Consider the following 22778-nt stretch of genomic DNA (forward strand, 5'->3'; position numbering starts at 1 on the left):
ATACATAAGCTAATCAAGCATGTTTATTTGTCCTGGTGGTGAGTTGCAGGCTTTAGCATTAAAGAGGAAATGTGCACCCTGGAGTTAATGAACTAAGCTGAAATGAGCTCACAGAAATCACAGAGCGCGCAACCTCCATCGCTTCAGAGAGAATTTGATTTGTCTCCAAATGGCACCAAGGATAGGTGTTACGATAGCGGGGAGGGCCCGACGGCAGGCGGCGTGATGTCGTGAGAGCGCTTGATAGACAACAACGCAGCAGGGGCAAAAAGACAGGAAGTGGGATTCAGGACCACAGAGCCAGGAGACACTTTCTCTTTCACTCTCTTTGCTCCCAACTGCTCCCAGTGCCAGAGACACGGGCCGCTGCACAGACAGATGGCGAGGAGGTGTGTGTGTATGTGTGTGTGTAATGCAGGGAGTGTGTGTGGTGGGTGGTGACGCCATTCGGCTTTGTACAAGTGTGAGGGATGGAAGGGGAGAAAACGATGGAGGGAAAACACTGCAGAGGTGTGTGAGAGCAGCGACTCTATCATGAAGACATTAATCTACATGCTTTTGTTTCATCTTCCACTGTGAAATATCTGGTCTGCTTCGTTACTGCTGTGATAGAAGTTAGATTTTCAGCATCACTTTTTCCTCTCACCCGTCACAGTGTGCAGGGTCGACATTACAAGTGAGAGACCTCTCCTGATGACGAGAGTCACACCTACTAGAGGGAGAGTGTGTGTGAGGAGGCTGTGGGTGGAAGGATTCTGTATTGACAGACTGCCATCTACTGGATTTTACTATAATTTCAATATAATCTCTTTTTTCCATTATGAACTCGACTGCATACATTGCAGTCATTTGTCATTTGCATTTATACATGATAAATTTAATTTAAAGTGAAACTTAATTTAAAGAAAGTATACTTGAAATACAAGCATTCATATATGCAAAAAATGCAGTTATAATAATTTTAAAAAATTGCGTGTGAACATTTGTGTTTATCTGAAGTTTCATAATTATTTCCAGGGTTGCTAAAGTTCATGTAAGTTGAAATAATAAATAGAATACCATGATCACTGAAGTACGGAAGATGATTAGGGCCACAAGAAAAAATACAAAAAAAATAATAATAATAATAATAATAATTAAAAAATCACCTTTTTATGACTATTTTTTCTTAGAATTTAAAAAGTAAATAAATAAATAAATAAATAAATAAATAAATAAAATAAAATAAAAAATAGAATCTCTGAGTTCTGACTTTTTTTCCTCAGGAAAAAATAGTAGTATCAATAAAATTAGGATTATTTTTCAGTGGCCCTTATCCTCTTCCCTACTGTAGTTTATGACCCAGTATCATTTTATGATTTACTCTGCTTCGCTATCAAGCCACACTTTCTTCTGTTTCTGCCATACAATTATTGCACAGTGTCTGTGATTAAGCTAATGTATAGTGATTACGTGAGTCATACTCTTTTAGAAGTGTGATTTTTTTTGTCTATCATGTATTTTACATGACAAAAAGAGGATGATTATGCTTAATTATATAATAAGGATACATAAATGCAATCTATCTTCATGTGTTAAACTTTTGCTTGAAAATCAAGGACACCAAAACTATCGAAAGCCACCCACTGCATTGAAACAAGGTTGATGTCACAGCCTCAGATGAAGCCTCTGTAGCCAAATTGTGATGCACAGCACCATCTTGTGGCTGTATCCTTCTGGAGGAGCTTTATCCTAACAGTGCTGTGAAAGAGTCCAGCATTCTTTCTGATGTGATTGGTAAAAGTTGGATGCTCAGGTTAAGTATGCAGACTTTCTAATTGAATTGACCATAAATACTGTTTCACTGTGAGAACATTTGCAATCAGTGGTATTGCACTATAATATCAAACGACAAGCTGTGCAATTAATCAAACCTATGAGTAATAACGAATTCTCATTTTGCTCCATTAGTGCTTCCTTTCCCGTAAAGCCTGTGTCCACATGTGTTCTCATTTGTGTGCCCAAGACTGAGATCTTCTAATACCTCCTTAAAAGGCGCCCTTACCTGTCACATGACTAACGAGCAGCCGGCGTTCATTTAACAGTCATGAAATATGCACCAGAGTTAAACACCTCATCCTCCGTAGTGCCTTGAGATAAATCGGTGCATTTCATTAAACACACACAGTCTCAGCCGCTCTGCTGCAGAGTCACTCCTCCTTCTAAGAGGAATAGAATTAATTTGCAATGCTTGTTTTCTTATAATCACAACAGGAATGCAGTGTGAGAAAATTAGCACTTATATTAAGACAAATTATGGTTTTAAATTCATACTCTTAGAACACATCCTCTGAATAAACCTGCAGATTCTTCCTGCGCACAGTGCACGAGTAAGTTCAATATTTAAGGAAGTAATTAGTAGGTTATCACGGGTTGAAGCATAATAAAACCATCTTCTCTGTGTTTTCCTGATCTACTTTGTCCAGAACTTCAATCTCTAATCCTGTCTGTTTGTGGTTTTGTAGATATTCACCCTGGGAAACCCTTGCTTGCTATCTGACATGAAACAGATTTGATCCATTTTCCAGCGCGTATCTGTCTTTTTCAGACAGGGTGAGCTTTTCAAAAGAAATATGTCAGCAGTCTGGGGATTATGTTTTTCTTTTTTTTCTCTTACTAATCACCAAAAGACACAACCTGCCCGACATTTCTTTGCTTCCACAATACACTGTGCTGAGCAAAAGTCCTTTTCCCATTTAGATGCTTATTTTGATCGTCTTTTCTTCTCATTGTGCTGCTTCTATCAGATGTATTAACCATTAACTTCATGCTCCACTGAGTTACATTATTATCTTGTGCAAATGAAAAGTGATTTAGCAGGGGGCGGAAAAAAGTTGGATTAGTTTCACAATCTTGTTTGACTAATGTAAGGCATATGGACTCATTATTATTCGATCAGACTGCACCACTGCACGAAAAGTTGACTCAGTTTACTGCTTTTGGGGACGAACCATTTTACAAAAACAGAAAATATTCATGTTCATGGAGAAGACTAAGGCTTTTCTGCATTCATTCATGTGACAAATATCACTTTTACTGCACTGTATGTGCTTTCTGGACTGCAGTATGTGGGCTTTTATGCCCTGACTCATGCCTCCCAGGTAACGCTGACACCCATACAGTGTTCTTTTTGCTATCCGTCTGTTGTCGAGTGCACTCAAGTGTAAGCACACAACATGTGGGATGAGTGTGATGGATCTCTGGTATCGCTGGTAGTTATTTGTGGAGTGCCCATAACTGCTATTCCCCAGCCGCAGCTTATGGCAGGGTGAAGCTGAGCGAGATATACTCCGAGTCTGGCATAAAGCCACCGGACTTTGCAATAATTCATTGGCCAAAATGCTCTCCATGTACTGGCTGTGCAATATTTATATCCTGCTGAATGTATTTTCTCGGCTACATCATCACTCAGGGCCTGGGCAGGGGTTTTCTTCTCTTGGGACAGTTTTTTTTAGTATTTGTATCGTGAGTGAAATCTTGGAAACAGTTCTTAAAAGTTGTCCCATGATCACATTTTGCATGCTCAAAACGATGTCTGTTAAAACTGTTTTCAGAATTTAGAACAATATAAAGCCCATGGCCTCATTTTCAACAGTTATATAGCAATAAACTGAATTATTCAGGAGGTAACTACATGATTTTCAAAATCTGGCAACAGTAATTAAAGTCCTGCTTTAAAATATTCTCTTTATTTCGACCAAGATTGAATTCTCATTAGAGTCTATCTTGTTTTGGCCAGTCTTCATTCCTTCGTCTCTCTTCTTTGTTTGTGTTACTTCATTCCAAATTTATTTCCCTCTCCCTCCAAAAACCTCCGCATGAATTTTAAATGACTGAAAACGCGGTCAGAGAATTGTCTCCAAAGCCGAGAGGTGTTAATGGAAACAAGAAAGGGAGAAAATCTTTTTGGATTTGGAGTACTCTTGCCTTAATGATGGTGCTCTTTTGAAGATTCAAGCAATTAGATGAAGAGCCATTGTGAAATGTTACAATGAAATGAGCTGATTATGTAAAGTAATCATTAAGCACTAAACCACTGATTCATATAACTTTAATTAGCTTTTAAACTTGATATTGTTGTTTTTCACCAGTGCTTCATACATTTGTGGATACCAGCTGGTTATGACTACATGGTCATTTTTTAACAACAGAAAGCTCAGTTCACTCTCTGTGTGTCATTTGTGGAGTTTCTGGTGGCAGAATGTTGAATATTTTCTTCAACGGTGATTTCTGTGTTTGTCAGGCAGCTCCGTAAATTTTGTGTTTTCCTTCCAGCATTACTTCGCTTGACAAAGTCTACATCCCACAAAATTTGCAAACTAATTCAACATGGATTCGTAACCTCCATATTTTTCAGAAAAAGGCAACCTCAAATGTGAGTGCCAAGGATATTATGGCGCACCAACATCTGGCTGACTCAGTTATTCAGCTAAATTTATTCAAGCAAGAGTATACAGCTGCAGAAAAACAGTGGAGCTTCCATGAATATTTGTTTGGTTCATGTTTTTTTGGGGGGGTTAGAATCATATTTCTACAGTTGAGCCTGAGGGTGATGTGACTTGAGTGGGAAGTAGTCAAAAGTCTCTGCAGACCTGGTAAGAAATGCCATGTCCTGTGCCATTCAGGTCATTGCCCATTACACCATAAGGAGGAAGTGTGTTTGAGAGAGTGTGTAAGGGTATTTTGTGTGTATTCACTCTCAAAGGAGAAGTGTTGAAGCCATTACAGAGGCTGTTTGTGAATAACAAATTATAGTTGCTTGTCAGTTGGCGATGAAATGCAGAAAGATTCATCAGTTATTTCAGAATCAGAATCACCTTTATTCTCCAAGTATTTTCAAGAATACAAGGAATTTGACTCTGGTTTAAACTGCACGAAAACAATCCTCCCTCTGTCCACCCTTATAGTTACACTCAAGACTAGAAATCAGGTGTGAGACTGCAGCAAACTGACAGACAACACTGAGTTAACAGTCTATGCAGATGATAAACAACTTTCCTCTTTTGTGTTCTCAGCCTCCATTTTTTTCTCTGAAAGGTCTTCATCTACAGCTCTATAGTTTTATTTAGCAGATGCTTTCGTCTAAAGCGACGTACAACACAAGCAAGAACTTAGGCAGAAGGAAAAAACTAGTCAGTGCGACAAAGTGCCAAAAATTATTTGGCCTAAGGTGCTGCCATTAAGTGCAACTTTTTTAAAAAAGATATCTAACCACAATCAATTGCTGCAATAATATACTTAAACATTTAACAACATTCAGTAATTAGTGCTGAAAATTCGTCAAGAGCTGAGTCTTAGACCTACTGACTCATTCTACCCCTGAGGACAAAGAGGAGAAGGGTCAGATTAAGTGCTTAAGTATTCCCTGAACAGATGAGTTTTCAGACATCTCTTAAAGTAGAAAGGGACTCTAACGATCGTAAAGAGTTAAGAAATTTATTCCACCATTTGGGCACAACAAAGGAGAAGAGTCTGGCTACAGATTTAGAGCCACGCTGGGCTGGGAGCACCAGGTGTCTTCATGTCAAACCCTTTAATGTGTGAAACCTAAATGTTGTATTGGAGATGTCACCCACTGGTTTCCTTGATTTTGAAGCCTAAAGATGTTGGCTATCATAACTAAAGTGATGACTCAACCTCACTTTCAGTCAACCTAGCGTAAGGTGAAAAGAAACACCAAGGCAGAGTTTAGCTTTGTGGCGTACAGCTACAGCATGTTTGCTTTTCAGTTTAATTAGCTATGCCTCAATTTCTGTCTAATTATGCAAAATGTATCACCTTAGGATCTTAAAGAGGGCTTGTTATAAAAAAATTTCTTCCCCCAAACAGTGTAGAGAGATAGAAAAGAGCTATTCAGACCAAAACTTTGCTGTAAAAACGTTTATTTTAAATTTACTTCTAATGGTATTTCCTTGTCTTTTGGTAGCTAACCTTAAGTGGACACTCAAATGGCTGTATTTTTTTATTGAGTCTTTCCAATTGACCTAACTTTTCAGTTCTGTTGTGGCTCTAATACAATGGATTTTTTTTTTGTTTGTTTCTCAAAAACTGGTTCTGACAAAGTAAACTTTTTTTTTCGTTTAGCAGAATACTAAAAAGCTGTTTACCCTAACAACTCTTGCTGATTTTTGGTCTGGCATCATAATCTCAACATCCTCTTAGTCACTCAATTTCGAATGCTACAATTTGGTATTACTTGATACTGATGAGGGGCTTTTCTGTGTGGAGTTTGCATGGACTCCTTGTGCATTTGTGGTTTTTCTCCAGTCACTTCAATTTTCCCCTTCCAGCAGTCCATATAAATATATTCTTCTAGTAGATTGATCAAGCTAGACTGCTAGTAGGTGTATGTGTAAGTGAAAGGGTTGTTTTTTCATGTTAGCCCCATGATAGGCCAGTTCTCTAAATCCCTGTTATTCAAAGACTGGTACTCTTAAAGAAATGAAGTAAAAGAAACAGGTAATGAAATATTTACTCAATCTTTTAGTTTGGGGTTGAATTGAAAAGGGCGCTGTGTTTTTAATTAAACAATTCTGTTTCATTTCATTCTTAGAGCTCCTTTTCTCTCATTAAGGCTGAAATTGAAGACAAATATGCTCAAGCTCGTTTTGCAATTGAGCTTTAGAAAAAAAAATCCTTGAATAAGATGAGTCATAATTAATAGCTCCTTCAAATTGTGGAGTGTCATATGGCAAACCTTTTCTGAGGGTAATAGCTGCTCTGTGTGCGTTTTTGTTCAAGCAAAAAAAATCCTTTTTCCGACTCACCAAGAAATGAGGCTTCACTGCTGGGTTCATGCAGGTGCCAACATGCTGCCCAGTGCTGTTTGGATTACCCCGCCGACACACCACTGAAACAAATTGCCCCCTTTGCCCCCACCTGTAAGGAGAGAGAAAGAATCATTGAGGTTTTATATATAAATAAAAATGTAAATGAATTACAAAATACATTAATCAGGCTTAAAGCTGTTTGTTCGTCAATTTCAGTGTCATTAACTGAGTGAGTTGTCAAAACATTATTCAGCTTTACAAAAACTAAGTTCAGCAGGGCAAAATGACAGCTTCTAATATTCAATTAAAATAAAGTAAAATAAAATAAAAAACAAATTTCTGGGTACCCTGAGGTGAAAATCTAGCCAGAACTAACCACCAAGATAAATCTAAAAGTCTCTAATTTACGTCCCGTTGGCCTCTCTCTAAAGCCCTTAGAACAAAAATATCCCCAGTGTTTTTAAACTTATGAGGCTTCATTTGCATAGACTTAACCTCTCTAAAGACACATTAAAGATGAGCCCAAATGTGACGTGCCTTTGGAATAGCTGAAATGTGAATTTGCATAACGTTTGCCTCCTGTGCAGGTGATAAAGCAGTATTAATCCTGGATTACAGTATTTGATTTTGCTCGTGTGCTTGTGTGTGTGTCTGTCTGGATCGTGTGTACAATGCATATATGCTTAGCTGTGTACCTGCATATGAGCAAACTGGAATTGTTTGAGCTGCGTTGGCATGCCTCCCTGTCCCCGGCAGGGCCAAAAGAGAACAGTGTGCTATGCCTGGCTGCCATGTTACTCATGTGACCTCATGAAAGTACAAGTCCCTTCAAGCAGGATAATAAATCATCGCAGCTGGGGTTGGACCGCGACACATGCTTAGATGCACACACAAGCACTCAATGCTGGTCATAACACAGTGTAGTTAATTTAAGAAGCTTGAAAACACAATCATATGAGGCAGCCTGACCCTTGGAGGTAGCAGGATGGGCCATCAGTTATACATCCCAGTAGAAGGCCTATTCTCAGCCTAAAGAATGCCTATAATATTTAACTCCTAACCTACTTCTAAAATTCTCTTACCTAATAACACATGTAAATTAGCCAGGGGCAGGAAAAAGAAAACAGTGATATGTGAACCATGTGTAACAAGGCTATTTTAGCAGGCAGGTATTTCCTATTGACAGAACACAGGAAGTGGGAAGCACAGGTGCTACTTTAATGTTTAGCTGCTGTGTTCCAGGTAAAAAAAAACTCTCCACTCTGGGGAGCGTTTTCAAAAATTTCAGTTTTTTGGACAAAACGCAGTCTCATCTAAACGCAAGGCCAGAACGCAAGAAATGTTATCGGATTCGCCCGTTTGGCGTCTGTAAACATGGTCTTAAAGCAAACACTAAAAAACTCTAAAACCTGATGATAGTTTGCGATGCTTCACAGCTTTATCAAGCAAGCTAAACATTTAGCGAGGGAATGGCAGAGAGCTTTCTTATTTTTGTTTATTAATCAATTATTATTTTTTCATTTTGTGCTGTTAAAGAACAAAATAAGATGTTAGTGAATTACGAGATAACATTGTGCTAACTAAGTATTTCCCGTCTAGTAAACATCAGGGCTGTCAAAGTATAAAGATTTTCACTTTGAGTCATCACAGAATTTCAAAAACTTACTGTGTTTAACCACAGTTGCAATTCCATTATTTAAGATTCCTTTATTTTCAATTTCTAAAGATTTTGAGTTCAAACAGACAATACAAGCTAAATCTTGTTGGTGTAATGATAACTACCAGCTAACAATACATTGTCCTCAACATGTAATTTGAGTTTTTGGCTTGTGTTCTTTACCCAAAGGCTAATAGCGAATGTTAGCTTACAGCTATTCACAGGCTAATATTAAAGTTAGCATGAACGATTTTTGAGTGTATGTAATGTAACATGTTGCAAGAAGGAATGTGTAACATACCAGCAAATGTTAGCAAGCTACACAGGAATCAAATTTCCAGATTGTGTAACATTAGCTAAGGAGTGACTGTGCAATTTTGTTAGCTTAAGTCCTGTGCTGACACAAAAATTGATGGAAAACATTTTTTTTTTCTTAGCTCATTATCTTGCTCAGTCTCTTTTCAGATTTTCACACTTCACAACATTGTGGTGTCTAATATTTAGAAGATTTTAAAATATTTTGTTTTTGAAATATCAAACATTTGAATTAGGGGTGGCCAACCTGCGGCTTGCGAGCCACATGCTGCTCTTTGCCTTTCCGTGTGTTTGATTGATTCATAAAAAAAAAAGTTATATGTTTTGTTATGAGTAGTAGTGTGCCAATCAATCTAAAATATTAGTATACTGATACCAACATTGTGATCAGTATTGATCAATACTTGGGTGATGAGATTGATACTTAAGTTTCAGTTTCTTTTGTCTACATTGCACATGTGCTCATAGCAATCTAGATAAATAGATGGATGGAAATTTGTCTTTTCTGCTCTAAAAATAGAAATTTGTCTTAGACACGGCTCCAGGTACAGATTCAAACACACTTGGAAACGCAATAAATGTCACTTCAAAATTTGGAAGTGTATTGATTTTCATCTTATGTCCTTTTGTTTATGTGTGAGAGGAAGTGCATTTTTGATGTGGCTCTTTGTAGTACCACGGTAATTTTTGTGGCTCTTGGTCTCTGACTGGTTGAATTATCATTACCTTTAGTGTCCCACTCTGAGTGTGGAATTTGGTGAAAATTGCCACTGTGTGAACAAAGCTGAGTCAGAGGAAGTGCTTTCCTCAAGGAAGTAGGCTGCATGTGCTTTTGTTTGTAGTACTGTTAGAAATAGACTCTGCTGTCTGAGACAGTATTTTTTTTAACAGTTAACAGGTTACTTTGCATCTTGTAAGCAGTTTTAAAAGGCAGCCTTTCAGATTTCTTTTTTTTTTCTTTTAAACTGCTGGACTCATCACTACTCTAATTCAGGTCACTTACTACTGCTGCAAAATTCATCTTTATGTAACACAACTCCATCTGACAGGCGTGCCGGCTCCTACGTACCAACTGTCATCAGTTAAATGCACTACAACGTCAGTTAACAAGGGTTTTAGAGACTTTCTCTGAGAGAGAACAGAAGTTTCGATTCAATTTTAATGCCTTAATGGCTTCTGAACAGGACATCCAAATGGACTCCAACAGGCTATTCCGTGGTGACAATTTTGCATCTGTCGTTTACGATACCTCAAGAACAAACTTAGTCCAACCCACTTGTCTGCGCTTAACTGTTTTGGTCTGGCCTTTCCTTTGAAGCTGTATTTGTCACTGTCATCCTTAATTTGAATCACTTTGCTACCTGAGCCTGGAACAAAATTTCACAGTTTGTCCCAGTAATTGCCACGAGGGACAGAGGACATCATATGTGTGAAATGCTCAGAGTAAAAAAAAAATCAAACTCATCTCCTTGTTGTGCTTTCAGTCACCTATTACATACACTTGGGAATGAATTGGGACCAGGAGGTGAGGAAGAGAAGTAAAAGCACGTGGGGGCTGTGTCCCATTTATGAGACACTGGGTTTTAAATGGGACTACCATGAGTTGATTTCAAAAATAGCACACTGCTAAACTTTCCTTGCAGCTGTTTGATAAGTTCATTGAAAACCTTATGGACCTGTATAGAAATGTTCTGGTGCATGCTGGATTCTGCCTGGGGAGCAGGAACTCGCAGCAGCACAAATGCTCCAATTATGGTTGCACCCGCTGGTCCTTTGGGGAGAACCACTGAACTGCTCATTGATCTATAAACCAGCACTGTGACAAAAGGGGGTAGCTTCCTATTTCTGAAGATGTTTTTCCAACCATTAAAGTTTAACTTTTAATTATTAGTTATTGCTATTAGTAATGTAACTAACCGGAGACATGCTGGAGTAGAAGCAGGATATTTTTTTATGTGTGTATGAAACAAGAAGGAGGCCGCTTGGTGTTGATATATTTCCGTGACTGCGTTATTTTGACAGATGATTCCAGAGATTCAATGTGTTTTCAACTGGGTCATCTCCTGCCACTGGCTTGTTTTTGTTTTCTCAGGAAGCCTCTGCGTGTCAGCCTCTGTGTAAATGTGAAATGTGCTAAATGCACCTGTCAGTCCCCCATCCATCCATCCATCCATCCAACTGCCATAAGAAGTGTGAAAAGAAGCAGCAGCTTTGCGGTCTTAATGTGAGAACAGACCTCTGCTACAAACAGCAGATGAGCAGAAGCAGCAGCAGTGGAGAATTTTGTACTCCAGAGGGCACCATTAGCATGCTTTTTGTGTGACATCAGGTTTTACAGAGCAACACCAGATGCAAATTCAAAAAATGAGCCACAATTCAGGAAAGCAGCAATTTGACAGGTTTAATAGCAGTGGTCAGCTAGTCAACTCTTTGATATGAGTAAAAAAAGAAAAAGGTTTAAACTTGAACACAGATTTCTTTCTTTTTTAAGGCACTGACTTTGCTACAACCAGGAGCACATCCAGACCTTTTTTTGGCTGGGGTCAGTGAGTCATGCAGGGCTGGAATGAAGTGCATGAGCACACACGCACAGGAATAAATATAGCTTATTCACCTCCACTGTCCCTACTAACCATATCAACTTAACTAGCATAAAAGTATCACATAGATGTTAAACTCAGGCAGATTAATTATATTACTCAATCTTTCTCTTTTTTTTTTCTTGATTCTTCATGGACTCAAAAATATGTTTGTCCAAAGTTGATGTCTCAATCTTGTAATCACATGAACAAACTTTCCAGCAGTTTAAGTTTGCTTTCTCTCTCTGATATGTTTTGTATGCATGAAACTCTTGTTACATTGCCTGCTGTTGATTACCATCCATTGAGCAAGAGCTGTAACCAACCTCTATGTTAGTGTCAACCACAGGACTAGTGATTTACACTCTCTTATATACAGAGCTCTGCTAGCCTTTGTCATGTGGTAGCCTCCTGACATCATTTTTACTAGCTGCACCTGCATGCTTGGTTTAAGCGTGCAGGTGCAGCTTTTTTTAAATTTTTCTTTGGTGTTTCAATTCAGTTGGACTTTAACTTTAACTTGTATTTTTTTCCAGAAACTTAACAGTTGGTTCAATGCTGGAACCAAAAAAAGTTGCTTCCAATTAGCGAACCATGACATTATTGGTGGTTGTGTTATATTCTGTGTTGATTAAACAAGCAGAAAGTTAAGATTACACCCTCCTGCTTTAGCTTTGGTCAAACCAGCACGAACGTGGGCTGGTTTGTTCGAAAGCACCAAGTACCTAAAGCTGCATTTCCACCAAGCAGTCCAGTTCGGTTCAGTACAGTACAGTTTGGCACGGTTTGATACAGTTAAGCCGGATCCCGTTTGCGTTTCCACAGTAAAACTGTGCACTCTTGTGGTAGGCGGCATGTAAGCCAGATGCCGAAAGCCGCAGCTGTTAAATAATAGCATGACGCCGTAGCAGTGTGACACAGTTTACCCCCTAATAAATCCAACGAAGAAGAAAAACGCGACAAAGTAAACAAAGAGCATAGATGGAAGACAAGCAGCATTCCGTCCTCTCTATGATTGGCATGTAGCTCTTTGTTACAAAGTGCAATCAAGCTTTGTTTTAGAGAAGTCTGTGTGCCACCAGGAGAAATACAGCCGCTGTCGGGGTAAGTGACGATTCTTTTAACCAATCAGGGGTCTGCAGTGTGTTGCTCCACCTTCTGAGAGCGGATCGGTTCAGTCTGGCACCCATACGCAAGGGTGTCAAAAAGGGGGACAGCTCGTCTCGGTTATTTGGGGATCTGTCCCAGAATAAGTCAGTGGAAACGCCACAAAATGCATGGCCGTACAGACTAATCGAACCGGCCTGCTTGGTGGAAACACGGCTTAAGAATCCAGAGTGGAACCAGTTCCAGAGCCAGAACCAGACTGTGCCATGCGAAAGCCCTCCATATGGCTACTTCACCTTAGTGTTCCAAAAGGGATACGAAAATATCAAGTGATAAGCAAAGAATAATTCTGAATCTCCAACCACAATCACTTCAATCAATAAACAAATAAATGAAGCATACCACCTCTGGTCACCCTTCAGAGCACCTTTGTTTTAACACCTGAAGTCTTTTTCAAAAGATAATTCAGAATTTGTCAAAAATAATGCACCAGAGTCGAGCAGGGAGGACATCGACTCTCTGAGGCTGAACAATAGATCATGTTCAGACATGAATTTCCCATCTTTTCATCCATACTAACAGCGTTTAGTTGTTTGACCCTTGATTTGATTTCCATGGATTGACGTTATTAAATTGTGGATTTCTGCGGCTGCACTGGCATTTGAATTGACATTTTAAGTCATAGGTTATTGTCAAAGATGGAGTGTTTTATCCAACAATACAATTTCAAGGAAGCCTTTTACCCAGAATAATAAGATATGGGTCTCACCTGTTTGGAATAATTGATTGCGATTGCTGCCTCGGACCAGAGTGATGAAAGAAGAGAACTCCTCAGAATCTCCCTGAAGAGACAAAAAGAGAGACAGTGTCACGATGTGTTGTACCATTCACAATTTCACACTTGGTTCACAGTACCATGGATAAATGCTCTGTTTGTGTACATAATTGCACATTGAGTATTATGAAGATGGGTGTAAAACAACGTACACAGTAGCCACTATCCGTTGCTGTGTTATCAGCATAGTCCCATTAGGTTTGGTAAACATGCTTCATGTACTTTGAGGAGGTGATTTTCAGTTGTGCATAATGAGAGAGGCTAAAAATAGACTCCTGCTTGAAAGCTGACAGCGTCTCCTCCACACTGAAGACAGGAGAGCTGGATGTTTGGTTGTGTCTGCTTGTAAGTAATAATTTCTGACAGCGAGTCACTCTCACACACCCTTAACTATGTTCAAGAAAGCATGAATATGCGTGTGGCAAAGTTGCATATTAGTACCAGACACACACACAAGCAAATGCCACGTACATGCCAAGTAAGAGGTGAGCGGTGCACATATATTGGACGTTAATTGATTTTGTCAAGAGCTGGGATCAGAGTGATGATTGGAAAATAATAGGGTAGCAAGGGACCTGAAATTACACCCAGGACTTCCTTCTCATTCATAGAAATGTGCAGACAGGTCTTATGTTCTTTCCTTTTAAATTTGAAAGACCAGGCTAATTTCAGTGAAATATGGTTTTTATTTATTATTCCAGAACTTCAGACGTCAAAGAGGTGCCATTAAGCGACAGATCTCTGTCTTTTTGTCTTCAATGACACTGATAATTGGATGTTGGTCACCGTACACAGCCCTACTTGTTTTATCTACCATCCACACACGATACCCTGCATCTTCAAAGCACCACAAATGTGAATCTAGCTTGACTTTTTGCATCCATAATGGCTCTTTTTTTTCTGGTTTGCTATGATATGCAAAAATCATGTTTACTTTCCAGATCAAAGTTTCCACTCCTTCCCTCCTCCTCCTTCACTTCCACATCTAAAAATGGACTCCTTGCATTATGCAAGCCAACAAAGAGCAGTGTCTGCTCACACAGCCCCATTCCTAGCATACTGATTAATTAGCTTGTATAATTAGCTTAATGATTCAGAGAAACATGGCCATGGCCACCCAAGAAGCTATGCTAATGGACCTCTGTCCATTGCAATTAAAATGCCCATAGCTTAACAATGGTGGCCTTCAAGTCCAGATAAGAGCTGAGAAGGGAAGTAGGTGGCACAGTAATCTATAGAGCAACATCTCCCTAGTGTTGTGCGGTTTTATGAGAATGTGGTGCAAGCTATGTGTTTGGATTGAATAATATTTTAACGAGTGTAGACCCCACTTGGAGACTGAGAGCTAATGAAGTGTTTTTATTTTTCACTATGGCCATTAACTTCAACGCTGGCAGCACATTTGGTGCACTTAGACCCCAAATTAGACTTGAAATGTGATGTAATATGCTGAAAGTGTAAAACCTGCTTTTAGTGTCACAAGGACCTAATTTATCTCCCATCTGTCCTATTATGCAACCCTCTATATCTCCTGTCTGCCAGTTATTTTAACTTCTTCTCTCCCTGAGCACATACTGTAAAGAGCATGAGTGAGGACATGCAGTTGTGAACTTTACAGTTTCCATTAAATGTGGAGTCAAAGCAGACAGTAGCTCTGCTCCCTGACAGTAGCATCAGCATTCCTGGCTGCACTTGGCACATAAATCGCCCGTTTATGACCTTCCCCTGAACAGTAACCAACAGAGACGCAGGCTTCAACTCATAAAACCTCCAGAATGTTGAGGTGGAGGTGGAGATATTACTTATCCATACACAACTTCTAAAATGCCAGTCAAGTGGGAGCAGTTAAAAAAAAAAATCCAATCTGTATTTGTTTACTTCTTTTAGCGCTACAATTGAACCCAGGGAACATCACTGACAGTCGTATATAACTGTTAATTTACAGCACAGGGGAGACCAGGGAGTATGTTGCCATGCGCTTGTATTAACAGCGCAGGGGTTTCACCATTGTGTGTAATATGATAATTGTAGGTCATTTCAATATGTGACAAACAACGCTAGTTTAACAGTCCAGAACTGTCGAAAAAAATATTGTTTTTTTTACTAACTGCTCACACCATTCTGTGCAGAAAGTAGTGGTTTGAGTATTACATTTACAGGACTTCACAAACAATTTTAATGGACTTCTGAAACACAAAGTAACATGTCAGACACATACTCTACCTCTTTTCACACATAATACTGAGCCTAATTTTTTGGTAACAGCCAACTCTTTAAAGTCATTTAAACACACCATAAAGATCAGCCATGTTACAATTACAAGGGAGCAGACTGATAAGTAGCAAAAAGGCTAAGCTAGTTATCAATCAAACGAGGCTTCTTTCACACACAGTCAGGGAGGAACTGTGCCCAATTTTTTTTATTTTACTTCTCCTTTCATCCAATTAATACAAGTATACAATTTCTCAATTCTGGTCCATGTAGTAGTAAGCAGTTAGTTGCTAGCTTGCTTTCTCTGTACCGTTTAGTGTTGACAGCTAGCATACAGTGGGATTTGGCCCCTGACATTTCAAGGTTGATAAGATCTTGACCAAAATATGGATAATTGTGGGCAGCTGAAGCAGAACAATGAGCTTAAAGATACTGAAACCCCATAGAATAATTGAGCTTAGCCACAAAGCTAATAGCTAATTTGTTTTGGCTTCATCAACGCAAGTCAAATCTTCTACAGGATGTGTTGTAGACTCTCAAAACTTGTCCATTGTGAGTTATTTTTCCCCAATGAGAAGGAGAACAGGTTGATTTGTTACACTTAGCACATATGCTAAGTTCAGGATGTGGTTGCTAATTTTCTTTTTTTTACAGCTAGCTTAAAGCTTAGATACAGTTCAGAAGGTTCCTGATTAAAACCAAACAAATGAGCTGAAAAATGCTAAAAGTTGCTTAAATAGAGCTAGTTGCTAATTTATTAGTGTTGTTGTATTTAGTGTTGACAGCTAGCATACAGTGATATTTGGCCCCTGACATTTCAAGGTTGATAAGATCTTGACCAAAATATGGATAATTGTGGGCAGCTGAAGCAGAACAATGAGCTTAAAAATACTGAAACCCCAGATAATAATTGAACTTAGCCACATAGCTAATTTGTTTTGGATTCATCAACACAAGTTAAATTTTTTACATGACGTGTTGTAGACTCTCAAAAGTTGTTTATTGTGAGTTATTTTTCCCAGATTTATATTTAACACTTAGCACACATGCTAAGTTCAGGATGTGGTTGCTAATTTTCTCTACAGTTCAGAAAGTTCCAGATTAAAACCAAAATAATGAGCTAAAAAATGCTAAAAGCTACTGAAACAGCACTAGTTGCTAAATTATTCTGTTTTTCAACAACTGTTTGTGATGCTACAGTTTTCTGGCCATCCAATAGCAGCTGCTTTAATACCACAGTTTTGTGTTTAAAGCTAGCATAGAAGCTGTGCTAAGACCATCAATGTTGGAAGTAAAGTAAGTAAAGCTGTGATTAAATAACACAAAACCATCAAGTTTATGATTTGTAGCACCAAAATGCCAAAGCATCATGGGAAATGTGGGCTAACAAAACGTTTTGCTGGTCACATTGTATCAGACTGGGATGCTTAATCAAAGTATGCATCTTTGCTAGCCTCTGTGAGCATTTCAGTAAAAGGGTTAAACATTAAAAAGTAGACTTCATCTTAACGCTAACACAGCTTGGCACTGGATACAGTGATGCTCCCATCTGTTAAATAATTTCAAAGAACAGGAGAGAGGAGAAATAAAACCCTTAAGACAACCACTCTGACATTACGCAGTAGCTAAGTTTAGATCTGATGCGGCACTGGCCTCACCTTCCTTCCTGTTTCCCAGAAGCTCTAGCTCTAGTCTGTTAGCGTTAAACCACAGTGCTGTATGATTCCCAACATGATTACGACTGACATTTTCTCATTGATCACCCTGTCCAATAAATTCCATATGCCGTCTCCCCTGGCAGCCTCTTTAATGAAACATTGTAAGGCAAGTGTGTCATCAGCATCCGCAGCATCCCCTCCAAACACACTAATTGCGACACAGATTTGACAACAGTCTGTTTGTGTCTCGGTCTGCATGTTGCCAGCAGGTGCGATGCTTTTCACTTGTGTGAGCCGAACATCACAGTCTCCAGTTTGACACCATTGTGTCAAAAACTCTGTGCTCAGCTCGTCAGCTCTGGTGCGCTGTGCCCAAACAAGCCAGCTAAAAATGAGCATTTGGGAAGTGATCTGCCATTCGCTTTCCCCTCTCTCTTCCCGCACCAACAGCTGCCTCAGTGGCACAGGATAGCGTCATTGCCAGACGTAGATAGAATTAGTTATACGGTACATCATGTTTTTTTATTCATAGTTGACGTCATGTGACCCAAAAAAGAAGCGCTCCGGGTGGGAGTCGGTCTGATATTTTAGACACATTTGCATACGTTTGCGAAAGTCAGAATGATGTTGACGGGACATCAAATCCACCATGTGAGCTGTCTCAGTGAGATGTTCTCATCTAACCTCAAAGATAAAAGTCTTTAACATCTATTTATGAAGCAGCAACTTTAACTTCTGAGTTATGCACAGAGCTGGCATGAAAAATGGAAATGTGTTAGAGCTCTATTAATAAAACTGGCACTGCTAATTGAATGGCTTTCATTAAAAGCCTAATTTTTTATTCTTAGTCAAGTTTTGTCCTTTGGACTCATTAGTTAAAAACAAATCTGAAGTAAACTCATTTTTTTCTGTCCATTTTTCTCTTAGAATGATAAAAAGTGGAGGGCCTCTGTGGAGTCGTTGACGAATCGGTGAGTACAGACTTTAATACGCTACCTTTCCCTTGTCAGCAATCAAATCTGTCTTTTCAGCTGAGTTTTCTATCATGCTGGAAACTTTCCATCATGCCCAAACTGCTGCTCCCCAAAGGCTATCATAATCTGCTCAGCATGCCTGATGTTAATCACTCAAATATCTCATCAACACAACAGGATAAGCGTGCTGTCAGGGTGTGAAAGCAAGAGGAGGTATGAGAAAGGAAAGTGTTGTGTGAGAGACAAAGAGGGGAAAGAGGTGAGGGTTGAGGTGGGGGTGATGAAACCCAGTATGAATCAGGAAGACGGAAAACACATTAGGGGAATAAAGTCGCAGAACTCAAAGCGAAGATAAGAGGCAAGGAGCACAGCCGCTCTGTTCGGAAACTCTACGCTTCTGTATGTTGTGCCTCTTTCCAGTCAGCTGTGGAGAAAATGATAGCATTGATCATGTTCTTAAAAGACCGCTTTTCCTGTCACAGTATCACCTTGTGTTATTAGGATGACTGCTTGAGTTGCTTTAAAAGGTTTTTCATATGCCTGACAGAGATTATTTTCCACATTCTTCAGTGAGACTGCTGACATACCTCAGAAAGTGTCCGTCATATCGATTCTCGCAACCAGCTCTGTTATTAGATCAGATTTAATGAAAGGGGGGCAAAGTCGGAGAAGGGGAAGGAAATCTACTCCGGAGTTGTATTGAATTGTGACCCAGCTAAAGGCGGTGGGCTCATGGATTGAGACTTTTCCTAATCGGAAGCACATGTACATCAATCAAGAGAAGGTAATTCCATCACATTCATTGCCTCCATGACGGATACTCTATTTCTATCGTCCTGATACTTCTTCGCCGGGTTTCCCTGAGGACTTCCTCAAATCTCAAATCTCATGAGTACCATGCGAACGAATGAAGTAAATAGATTTTGTTCTCCACATAGCTCCTCTATAAATCCACTTGTCGCAGAATAAATCTTAGGGAAGTTGTGGCCGCCCCTGTGCCTCTGCTTATTAGCCAACACAGGATCAATTTATCACCTTTGAGGACAAAGAATGAAAGCGTCAGGGGGATTCTGTTCCTCGCTTTGATTTATGGAGTCAGGGCACAGACGGGGCATTTTTGGGTCATGCAAATTTTTCTCAGCGAGAGCTCCACCTTCCTCCTGTTGTTTTTGGATTAATCTCCTTGTCAGCGCTTACTGTGTAAATGAAGAGATTGTTCTTGTTAAAGCGAGTGGTGGTGATGGTGCCCTTTGATGTATCAAAGGCGAATATCTCCTCCCAGAGATCCCTGAAATCACTGCTGTTGAAATCCTCTGTGTATTCCTGAAATCAACTGATGTTAGATTTGACACCAGCAGTTTTTCACCTTTGCCACTAGTCTGTGCTATTGCTCTTGCAATTTCTCCATCTTTTCTTTTGACCTATTTTTTTCCCCCACTTACAAGGAAGCTGCAGGAATGTAGCCGAATGTAGCCCCACCTCACCTGTGCTAAGTGGCTGCCCCCATCTTGGCAAATGAACTACACTGCCAAGCCCCTGCTCTCTACATTGTGCTCATTTGTAATTGTCCTCATGTAAATGATGGGGCCAGGGATGTGGGATGGGGTGGGTAAGGGAAGAGGGGAGGCTTGTGGGAAGCGTATTTCTTGTGGAGTCGAGGTTGATGGAGTGTTGCTGGTTTTGTGTTGCGGTTACAAGGCAGGTTTGAGACATTGCATCACGTGTTATTTGGTGTAAATCCAGTGTGATTCAACCGCTTATCATCAAACATTTTGAAATGCAGGGGAATGGGGAGAAAAAGGCTCTTTTTGTGGTTACCAACCCCACTTTCTGTGACGTGAGTCTGTGTTTGGACAGCTGATAGAGAAGTGACTAAATGCTGCTCTGTTTACTTTTTTGGAATATTGATGTTCGAATTTAACCATTTCACTCAAACTCCATCCTGTTTCATTTTTGTCCCCCTGTGCGTCTTAACCACAAGCTGTGTGCAAGCTCCGCCTCACAACTCACTCGCCACCGTCCTGGCTCTGGTCCACACTCATTCCTCCTCATAACAAATGAGCCCGCACCGGCCAGCAGATTTCTCCAGCACCTACCGAGCACCGCCACATCTTTGTCATCTTCCCTCTCACTTCCTCCCTACCCCACCCTGCTCCCTCTCCCTCCTTTTCCCAGCTTGTTTAGGCACACTCCAGCCTTTTATTTTTTTCCGTGGCAGAGAGCACAAGACTCGCCGTTTGCTGAGTGGGCAGCGGGGAGCGGAGGAGGAAAAGGAGAGAAATAGAAAGAAAAAGGCGCAGAAGGAGGAGGGAGGAAGGGAGTTATCTAACAGGATTAAAGGAGAACAACGGAATGGAGAGCACTTAAAATACTCATGACATGAGCCCTCTTGCAAAAAGGAGGGGATGAGTAACAATGGCTGAATCACTCTTGAGGCTCTCTACACAATATGCTCTCTCCCTCCCCTCCAGTTCCCACCTATGTCTTTCTATCACTCGCCTTCCACATAACCCTCTTTCAGCTTCGTTTTTACTTACAGGCCCGGGGATCTGATGGATCTCAGAGGAGTTGTGTTAATAATGTGAGAGTGAGAGGAGTGCTTTAATTAACCAATGCTTGAAAAGGTGTTCAATCCAGACAGAATGACAAGACCGAGTTGGGGAGATGGTGTTAGATAAAGGAGGGAGGAGGTGGACAGAGCTGAGAAATAGGATGTTCACGATCAAAAAGTGCAAAGAGATGTAAAGTCTTATGGGAAAGGGGAAGGTTGAAGAAAAGGAAAGAGAATTGAGCAAGTTGTTTAAGTAAAGATGGATAAATGATGAAGTTTTGTGTGAAAAACTGGATGAAATGTACTTTAGCCCACACTGCTAAAAACTGAAATCTTGTCAAGTGTTTTCGCCTTTTTTTTTTCCAATAACAATTTTATTTATTAACGGTTAGTGCAGCAGCCTCACAGCTAGAGGGTCACCAGTTTGATCCCCAGCTTGGCCAGTGGGCCTTTCTGTGTGTGGAGTTTGCATGTTCTCCCTGTGCAGGTTCTCCAGCTTCCTCTCACAGTCCAAAAACATGCTCATCAGGTTAATTGAACACTTTAAATTGTCCATAGGTGTGAGTGTGTGCGGGCCCTATAATCACTCTTAAGTTTTTTCAATTTCTCCCAGCACTGTTGGGAAGTGCGGTGGTAGCCATGCTCATCCATCAGCCTTGAGACTTCCTGGTAGACTTTTTCATTTCTTGTGGCTCCGTCCAGCTCCTGTCCTCGGCCACCAAACCCAAAAAAGTCTGGACCTCGTTGTTGGTAACTTGTCGGGACATCATTCTTGAAGTTGTTATCTAAAAATGCCGGGTGGCTCTCGTCCTCTTATGTCCCATCTTGTTTTGGGTGTCGCGCTCATGACTCATCAATGACAACATTGTCTGACCAATCAGTAGCTGGCAATCGGCGACGTCATCTTTTTTAGTATCGACTCAGCTTGCTTAGAACCAGAGCATGGTAGGTACTAAAATTGGCTTGTTTTTTGGAGATACCAGGCTAGTGAAAGCATGCTGTAAATCGAGTAGAGCCGAGTAGAATAGGGCCAAGGCGTGCTAGTAGAAAAGGGCCAAATATGTGTCAGCCCTGTGATTGACTGGCGACTAGTCCAGGGTGTACCCCACCTCTCACCCAATGACAGCTGGGATAGGCTCCAGACACCCATGACACTGAACAGGATAAGCGGTTCAGAAAATGAATGAATTTTATTTGAAATCTTCAAAAAATATAACAGTTAAAAGACATGTAGACATAACTAACAGGACTAAAATCAACCATTACCAAAAAAAAAAATAAAAATAATAATAATGCCATAGTCCGTTACATTGAAATCCAGCCTTAGCCTGGATGGGAATGTCCAGTTCCGGTATTTAATCCAGAGGGCTTTCAATTTGGGTAAGAGAACAATTGGACAATAAGTCAAGACTCTCTGTGGGGAAATAGTCCATGAGTGGTTTCCAAGTGATCAAGAATAACTGTTCATTGCCTTTTAGCACTAAGCTAATCCTCTCATGTGAAAGTTCAGAAAAAATCTCTTTGTATCACATAGTAACAGTTGGAGGTTTGTCCTTGATCCAACTCAACAGTATACTTTTCCTTTCCAAAAGTTAGAATTTATCAAAACATTTGAATTTAAGAGAAGGGAGTGCCACTGACGTAGATGGTGGGCCATGTAAAAAAAAGGTCAGGATCCTTGGTTACTTTAGTTTCAAGAATGCCACTAAGCTCTTCTGCTGCTCAGGACCAGAGCTGTGATGTGAATTTACAGTGCCAGAAAAGATAAATGTATTCCCCTCTTTCTCTGAGACATTTCAAGTGTTTTTGTCTTATTTTAATTAAAAAGTGTCTTGTTATACTTGATTTGAGCCACATTCATCTAACAAGTTATGTAAATACAAAAATGAGGTCTGAATTGCTTGTAACTAGAAAAAAAACTTCAAGTGGAACAAGAAAAGTTTGCTAAAAACTAGAATAAAAGTCTCAACAGAGGTAATTTTTCTCTTGTTCCATTGGCAGTTTTTTTTTTTACTTGTAACAAGCAATTTAGACCTCATTTTTGTCATTACATAACTTGAAACAAGACATTTTCAGGACTGG

General features: G+C 39.9%; 1 protein-coding gene across 24 annotated transcripts in view; it reads right to left on the reverse strand.

The window, feature by feature from the left end:
* Positions 1–22778, reverse strand: part of LOC141784311 (receptor-type tyrosine-protein phosphatase delta) — a 471971-nt gene that overhangs the window by 255325 nt on the left and 193868 nt on the right. For all 24 annotated transcript variants that reach the window (XM_074662121.1, XM_074662118.1, XM_074662109.1 and 21 more), the window contains exons 5-6: positions 13237–13309; positions 6807–6918 (exon numbers count right to left, since the gene is read on the reverse strand). The gene's annotated coding sequence lies outside the window, so the exon portion shown is untranslated. The remainder of the gene's footprint in view (positions 1–6806; positions 6919–13236; positions 13310–22778) is intronic.

Source organism: Halichoeres trimaculatus, unplaced genomic scaffold (genome assembly GCF_033239565.1).
Source record: "Halichoeres trimaculatus isolate MK-OKI-2021-1 unplaced genomic scaffold, fHalTri1.1 fHalTri1_scaffold_22, whole genome shotgun sequence".
Taxonomy (NCBI): domain Eukaryota; kingdom Metazoa; phylum Chordata; class Actinopteri; order Labriformes; family Labridae; genus Halichoeres; species Halichoeres trimaculatus.